This window comes from Chiloscyllium plagiosum, unplaced genomic scaffold (assembly GCF_037043375.1).
Source record: "Chiloscyllium plagiosum isolate Xiang-an unplaced genomic scaffold, Cpla_swu_hap1 HiC_scaffold_3, whole genome shotgun sequence".
NCBI classification, from domain to species: Eukaryota; Metazoa; Chordata; class Chondrichthyes; order Orectolobiformes; family Hemiscylliidae; genus Chiloscyllium; species Chiloscyllium plagiosum.
The window spans coordinates 90,796,464-90,810,571 of record NW_028270141.1 but is presented as its reverse complement, the minus strand read 5'-3'; positions in this window follow the sequence as shown (position 1 = coordinate 90,810,571).

The window sequence follows — 14,108 nt, the reverse complement described above, 5'->3', positions numbered from 1 at the left end:
TAATATCCTCCCAACATCCCTCCCCTGACACTTTTCTCTTTAAAGGATAGAAATCTTTTCCCAATAGATGTCTGCAAGGGTGCATATTGATAGAGTATTTTTATACATTAAGACAACAAGTTGGTAGACATACAACATAACTAGGTATAGTTGTGATACAGTTTATATGATGTGTCAATGCAGCTTCACTTTGACGTGCTATCCGTTGAATCAGAGAAGTGTGCATTATTTTTCATAAAAAACGTAAAGTTGCCATTCTCACAGAGGGCAATAGGGCTGCTCTTTTATTATAGAGATGCAACTGGTGGTGATTTAACCTGAGGGTCACCATGTGAGGGGTGAGGTTGAAGAAGGTGAGGTCTTTGTGATGCCTCAGCCAGTATTGGAATTGAACCCATACTGTTGGTGTTACCCTCCATTACAAAGCTGTCCAGTCAACTTAGCTAAATGACTCCCATATGCTGTAGGTACATGGTTGTCTAGTATTAATACAATACTTTCAATATTGCATTTGGCCTGTGTGTGATGATCATATGTAGTTTGAATATATCAGCAATTTCTCTACAGGACCTGGTGATTACTCAGGACAAAGTAATATCAATTAGGCTGGAAACAATGTCATGGCATCCTTCCAGAAACCCATGTGTTCATAATGACAATCTTCAACTCTTATATTTTATGCTTGTTCAATTGGCATAACAATCTGCATGCTCATTAATTATCCTCATGCAACATTTTCTTTCTTTTTTCCAAAAAAGTTCTTGTCTTGAGAATCAGCATGTAGACTTAACATAACTAGCCTAAAATGTCAGCCTGTCGCTTTACACTTGACTAGCATGGATCTTATGCCACTAAGAGCGTATCTGCAAGAGCAGCAGACTGAGAAAACTTGCCAATTGCTAAACACCCCATTTCTTGCACATATCTTGGAAGGTGCAATAGAAAGCTGCAGACCAGTGACAGACACTGTTTATTGAGGAACACTGAACATATCAAATATGGCAATGTCAACAAGTGTTGCACTAGTGGTATCTTTGATTTGTCACACTAAAGGAAGTGCACTGAAGTAGTCAGTGACCAGGATGCAATCATGTCCTTGGATATGAAAATGATCAGTCATAATCTTGCACTGTGACTCAGGAGGAATCGTGTATGGAATAAAAGGTTCTCTCATTTGTTGACATTGACGGAATGGAGGTATTTCACACATCTTGTTTAATTGATCAGTATGTTTACAGGGCCCAACACGGGCACTCAAGTCTTGCCAACCTCATTTATTTCTTGTTAACTATGTTATTTATATAAATATGGTCTAGCATGTTTTGTCATAGAGTCCGTGAAATTATCACTTGCTTGCTTTTTAAAAATTACATTTCTGGAGAGTTCTAGTTCATCTTTGAAAGGCCGGAAGGAATGTATTTGCTTTGGGACCTGTTGAATGCATTCAAGCCACTCATTGATGAGAACCTACTCTTGCCGTTGCAACTGATCATAGAACATAGAACATAGAACATAGAAGAATACAGCGCAGTACAGGCCCTTTGGCCCTCGATGTTGCGCCGATCCAAGCCCACCTAACCTATACTAACCCACTATCCTCCATATACCTATCCAATGCCCGCTTAAATGCCCATAAAGAGGGAGAGTCCACCACTGCTACTGGCAGGGCATTCCATGAACTTACGACTCGCTGAGTGAAGAACCTACCCCTAACTTCAGTCCTATATCTACCCCCCCTTAATTTAAAGCTATGCCCCCTTGTAATACCCGACTCCATACGCAGGAAAAGGTTCACACAGTCAACCCTATCTAACCCCCTAATCATCTTGTACACCTCAATCAAGTCACCTCTAAACCTTCTTTTCTCTAGTGAAAACAGCCCCAAGTGTCTCAGTCTTTCCTCATACGATCTTCCTTCCATACCAGGCAACATCCTGGTAAACCTCCTCTGCACCCGTTCCAGTGCCTCCACATCCTTCCTATAGTATGGCGACCAAAACTGCACACAATATTCCAGATGCGGCCGCACCAGAGTCTTATACAACTGCATCGTGACCTCAGGACTCCGGAACTCAATTCCTCTACCAATAAAAGCCAGTACGCCATATGCCTTCCTCACTGCACTATTTACCTGGGTGGCAACTTTCAGAGATCTGTGTACATGGACACCAAGATCCCTCTGCTCATCCACACTACCAAGTATCTGACCATTAGCCCAGTACCCCATCTTTTTGTTATTCTTCCCAAAGTGAATCACCTCACACTTAGCTACATTGAATTCCATTTGCCACCTTTCTGCCCAGCTCTGCAGCTTCTCTATATCCTGCTGTAACCTGCCACATCCTTCCTCACTGTCAACAACTCCTCCGACTTTCGTATCATCCGCAAACTTGCTCACCCAACCTTCTAACCCCTCTTCCAGGTCATTTATAAAAATGACAAACAGCAATGGTCCCAAAACAGATCCTTGCGGAACACCGCTAGTGACGGCACTCCATGAAGAAACTTTGCCATCAACTACTACCCTCTGTCTTCTTCCATCCAGCCAATTCCTAATCCAAACCTCCAACTCACCCTCAATGCCATATCTCCGTATTTTCTGCAGTAGCCTACCATGGGGAACCTTATCAAACGCCTTACTAAAATCCATATATACCACATCTACCGCTTTCCCCTCATCAACCTCCTTCGTCACCTTTTCAAAGAATTCAATAAGGTTTGTGAGGCACGACCTGCCCTTCACAAAACCATGCTGACTATCCTTGATCACATTATTCCTATCCAGATGTGCATAAATCCTATCCCTTACAATTCTCTCTAAGACTTTGCCCACAACAGAAGTGAGACTCACCGGCCTATAGTTACTAGGGTTATCCCTACTCCCCTTTTTGAACAAGGGAACCACATTTGCTATCCTCCAGTCTTCTGGGACTACTCCTGTAGACAAAGAGGACATAAAAATCAAGGCCAATGGCTCTGCAATCTCCTCCCTTGCTTCCCAGAGAATCCTAGGATAAATGCCATCAGGCCCAGGGGACTTATCTATTTTCACCTTTTCCAGGATTTCCAACACCTCTTCTCTACATACCTCAAAGCCATCCATTCTACTTATTTGTGTCTCAGTATTCACATCGACGACAATGCCCTGTTCCTGAGTAAATACTGAAGAAAAGTATTCATTCAGTGTCTCCCCAATCTCTTCCGCCTCCACACGCAACTTCCCACTACTATCCTTGACTGGACCTATTCCTACCCTAGTCATTCTTTTATTCCTAACATACCTATAGAAAGCCTTAGGGTTTTCCCTAATCCTACCGACTAGGGACCTTTCATGTCCCCTCCTTGCTGCTCTTAGCTCTCTCTTCAGGTCCTTCCTGGCTACCCTATAACTCTCAATCGCCCCAATTGAACCTTCACGTCTCATCTTGAGATAGGCCGCCCTCTTCCATTTAACAAGGGATTCCAATTCCTTATTAAACCACGGCTCCCTCGCACGACCCTTTCCTCCCTGCCTGACAGGTACAAAGATCATTGTCTTGTGGTCAAGCCATGGGCCCAAAATTTGGATATCATCAATTGACCCACTGGACCTGACAGAAAATTGGAAACTGGACCTGAGAAACTGGACCTGACAGAAAATTGGTCAAATTAAATTGAAATAGCAGCTATAGGCTACAGAGAACAGTGGAAACCAAAATCAAAGAGCTCACAAAGGTTATGGGGAGCCAGTTGTAACCAGCCAGAAGATGGTGTATTGGAGAAGTATTGATCAGACTTTCTGGCACCTTGACTTCCAGTCAGTGTTTGAGGACATGCACTTTACACCTCCCTGGCATGGTAACAGAGAAGGGCATTGGCACAACTTAATTGGATGCTTTGAACCCTGCTCATTGGCTAAAAGCAACAGAACATTCGTGAAGGTCCAGGCATGAAAACACTGACCAGGAAGGCACCCATTCAGAAAAGACTCTCAGCCAAACCTATGGCAGAAGACCAAGCAGCAATCCAAGAAGACCCAGGAGAACATCTGACCTTGAGGCCCACCTCCATGGAAAAGAGCCAGCCCAATGTCGGAGAGGAAGCAGATTCCATTAGTTTGCCTCAAGCACGTGGATCATTTGATTTGATTTGACTTATTTATTGACATGTGCACACATGAAAAGCTTTATCTGCGAGCAATACAGGCAAGTCATCGTAACCAAGGACAAACATATCATAGAGTGAAAGAAAATCTTAGAGGCATGCAGGTTAGATTGCATAACATGTGTGCAAGACAAGATCATCATTAGCAAGATCAGCATTACTTGAAGTCAGACAGTCCATTCAGTTTAATAACAACCGGGAAGGAGCTGTTCTTGAACTGCTGGTGCATGTGTTCAAGCTTCTGTATCTCCTGCCTGATGGAAGAGGTTGTAGGGGCACATTATCAGGGTGTAATGGGTTTTTGATGATATTGGCAGCCTTTCTGCAGCAACAAGCCATATAAATGAAGTCCATGGTTGGGAGGTTGGCTTCCCTGATGATCTGGGCTGTGCACACAAACTTCTGTAGTGTCTTACGGTCCTGGGCACAGTGGTTGCTATACCAGGCTGTTATAGGTAAGTCTATCTGTCTAACAAAGGATATTAAATAGAGAGTAAGTATTGTGGGAATTTTCAAAATGCTCACATGGTGTTTCTAATAAGGAATATTTTAGTCATAAAATCAATTTGAACTGCAAACCAGACTCTGTGACTCTATGACCACCTCACTGACAAGAGTGCTTGGGCAAAGTGTTTGAATACACAAAATGGTTGAAGTGTCCAAAGTACGGACAACAGTCTGATGTAACTTACTAAATTGACTCTCCTTGACTGTGGCCAAAATGGATGTAATCACTGCTGAGACTCTCTTTCACTTCAGATTCAGGAATATCCACTCGTAGGTCTAAAGGAACACCATTAGTGGGAATTAGAAGTTAGCTAAGAACATTAGGAATAGTCATTTGGGGACTTGGTTTGTATTGTGCTTCTACATTGTCCTCTGGATTTTCACACGTGGCAGATGAGCAGGTCGGACTCAGTAAAAATGATAGAATTGCTTCCCTAAAGGACATCAGAGAACCAAGACAGTTTTGACAACAATCAACAGTGGTTACACAGTCATCTTCGAATAACTTTTTATTCGAGATAAGTTTTCTGAATTGAAATTTCATTATCTGCCATGATGGCTGACAACATTAGCGTGGGGTTCTGAATGCTTGCTTCATGACTTTACCAATATACTCATACCTCCTGAACTACATAGTTAATAATTCATTAGAAAAGTTGAGTACCAGAGGACTGAGAGAGAGCAAATATTATATCTATACTTAAGAAAATATGATAGAACATATCAGAAAACTATAGAACAGCAATCTTAATAGTAAGGGGAAACATAATAGAATTCATGCTAGAAGAAAATGAACAAACTTGGAGAAACCAAAAACATAAAAATGAATAGTTGACTTGGATTGCAAAAGAAAATATTTCACTTGACCAATCTTATCAAATTATTTGAACAGGTAATAGAAAAAGAAAACAAGGGGAATGTAGTTGATGTATTATATGTAGTTTTCCAAAAAAGGTCTTTGATAAGGCACTATGTAAATTTAAAAAAAAAGTCACAGCATGCAGATTCACAGGATAATTAGCAAATTAGCTAACTAGCTGGTAAAAAGACAGCGTTGTTGTAAGTGATAGATGTTCAGAGTGAAAGAGGCTGCAGCATGGAATTCCATGAGAACCATTGTAAGGACCACTGTTTTTATTCACAAGTTATTTTAATGAATTCGATTTTGGAATCAAGCATCCAATTTATGAATTTGGGGTTCACACTAAATTAGGAGGACACTGAGTATTGAGGAAAACCGTAAGTTGTAATTAGGCATTAAGATTTTTGAAAAATGGCTATGTAATTAAAATTGAATTTCAACATGAATAAATGTGAGGTATTATGTTTTAACTAAATAAATAAGGATGTCATATGTCATGTGGTAAATAGTAATCTGAATAAGACAGAAGAACAAAGGAATTTGAGTGTACAAATAAATAAATCAGCATAAGTTGCAAACCAGCTCAATAGGTCATTAAAAAACCCACAAACAATATTTTATTTACAAAAGGATAGAATCAAAAAATAGAAAATTAACACAAAACTGTAATGAACTTTGTATGTTCTGCAACTGGATTTTAATTTAGTCTTGGGAAAACCTGACCTGCACACTTTCACACTTTCTGCAATGCTTGACCAGCTCATGTATGAATTTGACTGGTATTTTTGTCCTTTCACACAGGCCCCATGTTCTCAATTCATTTTGTAAGCCAAAATGGAGTGTGCAGTGTTTGGATGGTTAGAGTCCACCTTGACCTTTCAACAAAGCAGACTACTCCTCAACATCTTTCTAATGTCCCTAAACTCACCTGTCAATCTCTGAAACTCTGACCCCTTATAACTCCTGTGTGCATTTAGATCACTCATGCCACTCCTTACCGCCTTACTGCTTAATTCCCACTCTCCCAGCCTGTGCCACTTATGGCACTTTTGACAATTGGAAAATACTTAATGCATGACAACAATTATACACTGATCACCAATGTAAGGCTCAATCTATATTTGCAGGGAAGGTTCCAATGATGAATCACTGTTTTAAAAACACATCTATATTACAATACAGCATCTGATTGTCACACATGAAGATGTCAAAGCATTTTACACTCACTTTTTAGCATGGTCCCAAATCTGTGAGGAAACAATGGGGCACATAAGAAGGCTGAGGAACAACCTCATATAGGTCTTTCAAATTCTGAAAGATTTTGATTCAGTGGCACACGGAGAGTTTGTTTCAAGGGGGAAGTACAAATGGAAAAGTACAAATGGAAAAGTCATAGTCACCAAGCTATCAAATAGAGAATTCAGAAGACATTCTTTTGCTTGAAGAATGAAGAGGATGTGGAACTTATTATCACAGGGAATAGTTGAGGACAATAATGTGGATGCATTTTGGACGATGGTTTGTGAAGCAAAGTTGAGCAGCAAAGTATGCTGATCGAGTTAAGGTGCAAAAGAATGAGAGATGACTTGAGTGGATTTCACTCTAAATTCTAGGATGGTTTGTTTTGACCAGTTGGCCTGTTTTTAGGGTTTATATATAATTCTCTGCAAGGGATTTAAACTTGAGCAAAAACAGAATTGTTTTTAGCACAATGTGACCTTAATAGACACATGACAAATTTGTTAAGACATTTTGCATTAGCCTTTGGGTATTATGAATGACCTCAATTTCTAAAGCTTTGAAGAACAAAGATTTTGCAGACAATAATTTAAGTATGTTGAATATTTATGTACCATTCTATCTAAATTAAAAAAATCCACAAAAACTAAAATGTACTTTGCACAAAAGGAATAATTTTAACCCTGCTCATCCACAGAAAGCATTTGGCTAGTTAAAACAGAATTTGACCATTGATGTCCATTAGCATTCTTACAAGTTTTAAATCTCACCTGCTCTGTTGAACTGCTGTGAGGGGGATAGCTATCAGAAATTGGTTAACTCTGTTTTACAAGACACTGAGTCCCTAAAAGAACTAACTGGCACCACAAGATAAACTCTCCCCTTCAGACGATAAAGGATTTTTTTCCTCAGAGGACCAAAGCAACATTGTGTGTGCCCTACAAGTTCTGTATATGTTCACTTGAGTCTGTATAGTGCTTCAGTGATTGTTCTTATTGTGATTAACATGTAACTAAAGTATTAATGAGTACTTAATCTTAAATTGATGCTGATAGTATTGCGAGAGATAATCCTTTAACTTCAATATAATGTAACCAGCTACTCTGTAGTATGCAATAAATCTATTTATGCATCCAGAATAAACCTTGTCTGCCAAAGACTTCACATGGGTATTTTTCCCAGCATGGTGTCAGTGGCTCAGACTGATACCTATAAACAGGATTGGTGATAATGAATCTAATCAAGGCATCCCATCCTTGATTTCAGCAGAAACAAACATTTTTAAGAAGCTCAGAGTACTCAGATTTAAATATACAAGGGAAATCCTTCTTTGAATATGCACTTTGGACTTCAAGACATTGAGACTGAACTGCTTTGAAAACTAGAGTCCCATGCTGACCTAGCTGCAAACTTTCCTGTTGGGCTCAGGAGGAGCAGGTGTACTCCAAACATTCCTAAGTGCTTACATAATGACTTCTTCATTCTTCAACTGCTCCTGACAGATCACTGGCCTGCTGCCACTTTCCATTACTGACGGTTCTGCAGACAAGGCTTAAGGTTTTTGTTCTCAGATGTGTGGTTGCTAAGTAATTTCTAAAACATGGTCCTATATATTTTTATATATGAAAATGTCAATATAATGTTATAGTTAACTGTGTAAAATCATCATAAATTGGATAACTAGGATTATGTCTTTTGGTGAATTGATCGTAAATAATTTTGATTTTTAAATGACTGCATTTCATGTTTCCTTTCTGTTTGTTTTCAATTCATTGTCTTTCATTTTATAGTTCAGTGCTGTGATCAAATCTTCTATTTGTATCCTTTTTTTGTGCTGAACAAGAACCAGAAATCCAAAAGAGATAGGATTTATGGAACAAATAGCACAAAAAAATTCACACTAATGTTCTTCAGTGAAGGAAATCTGTGAACCTTACTCGGTCTTCATGTGAATTCAGATGAATGTGGTTGAGTCTCAACAGTCCTCTGAAATGTCTGAGCATGCCACTCAGTGTCAGTTCAAGGCCAATCAGAGATAGACAACCAATGGTGGCCTTGATAGTGAAGCCCCCATTCCCTGAAAGAATAAAAAAGAAAATGCAAGGAGAAGCCAGGAAACTATAGACTGGTGAGTCTTACATCAGTGGAAGGTAAGTTGTTGGAAGGGATTGGACAGGATTTAAATGCATTTGGAAAGGCAAGGACTGATTAGATATATTCACCATGGCTTTGTGCGTGGAAAATCGTGTCTCACTAACTTGATTGAGATTTTTGAAGATGTGACCAAGAAGATTGATGAAGACAGAGCAATAGATGTTGTCTATATGGACTTCAGCAAAGTGTTCCTCATAGTAGACTGGTTACTAAGGTTAGATTGCATGGATCCGGGGGAGCAACCAGTTGGATACAAAATTGGCTTGAAGGTAGGAGACGGAAGGTGGTGGTAGAAAGTTACAGTTTGGTCTAGAGGGCTGCGACCAGCAGTATGCCATAAGGACTAGTGCTGGGTTCACTGCTTTTCATCATTGATTTTAAAAATTTGGATGTGAATATAGGAGGTATGGTCAGTAAACTTGCAGATGACTCCAAAGTAGATGGTGTAATAGACAGTGAAGGAGGTTATCTCAGAGTACAATGGGACCTTGGTGGGATGGGCCAATGGGCCAAAGAGTGGCAGATGGAGTTTAATTCAGATAAATGTGAGCTGTTGGATTTTGGTAAGGCTAACCAGACAGGATTTATACAGTTAATGGAAAGCCCTGGGGAGTGTTGCCAAATACAGAGACTTAGGTGGGTGGGTGCACAGTTCCTTGAAAGCAGAGTCACAGGTAGACAAGGTAGTAAGGAAGGCATGTGGCACACTTGCCTTCATTGGTGAATGTTGAGATGTCATTGGTGAATGTTGAGAATGTTCGGATGTCATGTTGAGTCTGTACAGGATATTGATAATACCACATTTGGAATACATGTACGATTCTCGTTGCCCTTCTATAGTAAGAATGCTGTCAAACTTGAAAAGGAGCAGAAAATATTTACAAGGATGCTGTCAGGACTGGAGGGTTTGAGTTATAGGGAGAGGCCGACTAGGCTGTGGCTTTATTTCCCCCTGGAGCATTGGAGACTGCGGGTTGATCTTGCAGAGGTTTATAAAATCACAAGGGGAATGGATAGGGTAAATAGCCAAGATCATTTTCCTAGGGTTGGGGAAGCCAAAACTAGAGGACATAAGTTTAAAGTGAGAGGGGAAAGATTTAAAAAGGACTCAAGGGGCAACTTTTTCACCCAGAGCTTGGTGCATGTATGGAATGAGTTGCCAGAGGAAGTGAAGAAGGCTGGTACAATTACAATTTTAAAAGGCATCTGGATGGGTTTATGAACAGGAAGGGCATAGAGGAAAAAAGACCAAATGCTGGCAAATGGGACCAGATCAGATTGGGCTGTCTGGTTGTTGCAGATGAGCTGGACTGAAGGGTCTGCTTCAGTACTGTGTGACTCTGTCTAGTCACATCAAGGAAGATTACAAGGTTTTCAAAGGGTCGCTCAAAACAGTCAGGGGTCACTGACGGGATGTTCAATGATTTCAGGCCATGAATGGATGATAGAGAAAGAGACAGAGATTAGATTAGATTACATTACATTACAGTGTGGAAACAGGTCCTTCGGCCCAACAAGTCCACACCGATCCACCGAAGCGCAACCCACCCATACCCCTACGTTTACCCCTTACTTAACACTACGGACAATTTAGCATGGCCAATTCACCTGACCTGCACATCTTTGGACTGTGGGAGGAAACCGGAGCACACGGAGGAAACTCACACAGACACGGGGAGAACGTTGAACTCCCGTGCTGTGAGGCAGCAGTGCTAACCACTGTGCCACCGTGCTGCCCACAAGATAGAGACGTAAACTCTACATTAGGAGTGCTGAAGATAGAATGTACTGCTCGGAAAACAGCTGAATTGCTTTGCAAGAGGCTCAGTGACGAATAAAGAACTGTTGGGATGGCTCCGTGTTATTAGTGTCAGGAAGACGTTCTAAGAATTAATAGGTAGCAAACTGTGGAGTCAGGACTCAGAAGTCGTCCTGGGAGCTTATAAAGTGAAAAGGTTAAAAGCACAATTGTGTGGCTGCTTGTCGTCTGAATCAAACAGAAAATACAGGAGAAACTCAGCAGGTCTGGCAGCATCTTTGGGTAGAGAAACAGAGTTAATGTTTCAAGTCCAGTATGACCCTTCTTCTGAAGCTTGGAAAGGTAACTGGCGAGATATCGGGGGTGGGGAGGTAGAAGCCAGAGGGGCTCAGAAGAAGCTGGTGAATATTAATGCTTCAGTGGCACTGAAAAAGCTGGGGCTGACAAGAGCAACATTTGCTTGGTGCAACTGAGCAAGAACAGAGCTCAGGGAAAAACCCAGGAGCAAATATTCTTCAGTGATGTTGGTTATCAGTGGAGAGTGAGAATTATGCATAGGAATGTGCACTGGGTGCAATTCTAGAGTCTAGAATGATTGATCAGAATGGCAGCATCTGTCGAGGCAGTCCATGCATGATCAGTGTGTGATTAGGAATGTTTGATTACGGTCCATAATTTATAGTTACCAAATATTAATTCAGTGTTGGAAGTTGAACATGTTAGGAATTGTATTACTAATCTTATATTGTAAAGCTTCTTGTTGTTTGTTCAAAACAGTGAAATCTTGTGGTTTTATTCTCTTTACAAATCCCCTGCAAGTCTACTTGAAAAATAACAATGATTTAGTCCCTAACCAGATGGGCCCTCATGTGTCACAGTGGTAATGTCCCTACCCCAGACCAGGAGGACCGGTTTCAAATCCCACCTGCTCAAGGCATGTAGCAACATCTCTGAACAGGTTGGTTAGAAAAGTAGGTTAAGTAGTAAAAATTAATAAATTAGGCAGCCAAATCTGGGATTATAACAATGTACATATAGAATGTGTACACGTCAGTATACTGAAAGCACACTGACGTAAATAATGCAGATAAAATGAATGTCAGTCTGTTGATCAATTTTAGTAAAAAAAAAATGATTGCAGGGTTCCTGTTGCGATGCTGAGACTGAGAAAATACATTCTACTGCAATTCTCACAGTAACCTTGCTGTCATTGCGCATTTCATTGCGCATCACTGCTAAGCATTAACCATGACACTTCACAGGCACAGCCAGCAACTTCACAACCTCTGTTCAGAAATGTCTAGCTCCCACTTGAAGCTACCTCCTCATTCCCATAGGATGAAAGTACAGAGGGCCAAGGTAGCATTGGTAAGACTGCCTTCTTACAGAACCTTTCACAGAACATCTCTGGGACGTGCACCAATCAATCCCTGTGGTCAAACATTTCAACTCCCACTCCCCCAAGGACATCCAAGTCCTTGGCCCTCTCCACAGCAAAACTCTGGCCACCTGATGCCTGGAAGAAGAACACATCACCTTCCACCTTGGGCCCCTCCAACCACACAGGATCAGTGTTGATTTCCCCAGTTTCCTCATTTCCCGTCCCCACCTTATCCCAGATCGAACCCTCTAATTCGGCACCACCCTCTTGAACTGTCCTACCTGCCCATCTTCCTTCTCACCCATCCACTCCACCCTCCTCTCCGACCTATCGCCATCACCCCTCACCTTCATCTACATATGCATTCCCAGCTACTAACCCCCAGCCCCATCCCCTCCCCCTCCCATTTATCTCCCAACCCCCCTGGGCACCTCCCACATTCCTGATGAGCTTATGCTTAAAACATCGACTCTCCTGCTCCTTGGATACTGCCTGAACAGCTGTGCTTTTCCAAAACCACACTTTTCAACACTGCACCTTCCACCAGCTCAGATGCTGAGTGTGGGAACACAATGTGGTGAGTAACTCAGTGCAATAACTCCACAGCTGGCTGAGGAAGCAATGCCCCAGGCTGCTGGCACTTGGAAGACCTACTTAGACAGGGTACCTGCTTAGCCTCATGCTAGAGGAGCCTGCAGCTCTCTCTCAAGGCAAGTTTCTGAAAATAAAGGAACAAGACTTGGAAAATTTTTTTTTTCTCTCCCCTCGTTGTGAAAAGTTATTTTTAAGATTGGTCAGTTGCAATTGTTTATTTTACGTAGATGTGAAATCATAGATAAACTTAGGACAAAGAATGAGGAAGAATATAGAGTCTGGGTTCCTATTTCATTGAAATATGTAGTGTTAGAGATGTGTGCTTTGCATTATGATATATTCAGATCTGAAACTGAATCAAACTAGGAGCATGAATAGGCTATTCAGTCCCTCAAGCTTGTTAAAGATGTTGATTGCTGATTCTCTATCGCAATGCTATATTCTCACTTTTACTTCATACTCTATGCCTTAAAAATCCTACCCCATTACATAAAAAGTCAATGATTGTAAGAATGAATCACAAACCTAACCTATCCCCAAGCTAAGGTTTCATGCTTCCTGCTGTTTTCTGAGTAGAAAAGTTTAACTTTATACAATAATGTTTTAGTACAAAAATTGGCAAATAGCAGCCAAAAATAAGTCCCACTACAACCTGCTTTTAAATTGATCCTCCTGCATTCCCACATCCTTGCTGACTCGTTGGACAGTAGACTTGTCTTTTAGACAATTAACTCCCCAATTTGGTGAAAATAGTATCTGCTTTCAGTTTTAATGAAGAGGTGAGTTTGAAACTCAGAATTCTCACCTTGGTTGATTAGTATAGCAACATTCAGCACATATTCCAAGAGCGCACATTTTTATTCTATAGGATCAGATTCAGATATACATTAAAAGGACTGGAAAAAGATTGCAAAAGGTTAAAATTAACTCCTTTGTAACTATCAGAAATATTACTGTACCTTTTAAACAATATAATGGGAAGTACCATTAGACCATCAGTTATAGATTAGATTCCCTACAGTGTGGAAACAGGCCCTTTGGCCCAACAAGTCCACACCGATCCTCCAAAGAGCAACCCACCCAGACCCATTTCCCTATGACTAATGCACCTATAATTATGGACAATTTAGCGTGGCTAATTCACCTGACCTGCACATCTTTGGACTGTGGGAGGAAACCAGAGCATCTGGAGGAAACCCACGCAGACACAGGGAGAATGTGCAAACTCCACACAGTTATCCAAGGCTGGAATCGAACCTGGGACCTTGGTGCTGTGAGGCAGCAGCGCTAACCACTGAGCCACCATGCCGCCCCAAGAACACATATGTTGACACATATAGGAATAAAAAAGCAGTCAGCTCTTGATCTTACTCTACAGAATGTTGTTACTTTAGATAGCGGTTAGACCATTTACTGATCTACTAATTGCCCTCAATGTGTCTTCTGGAACTTCTTCAGTTTTTATAACA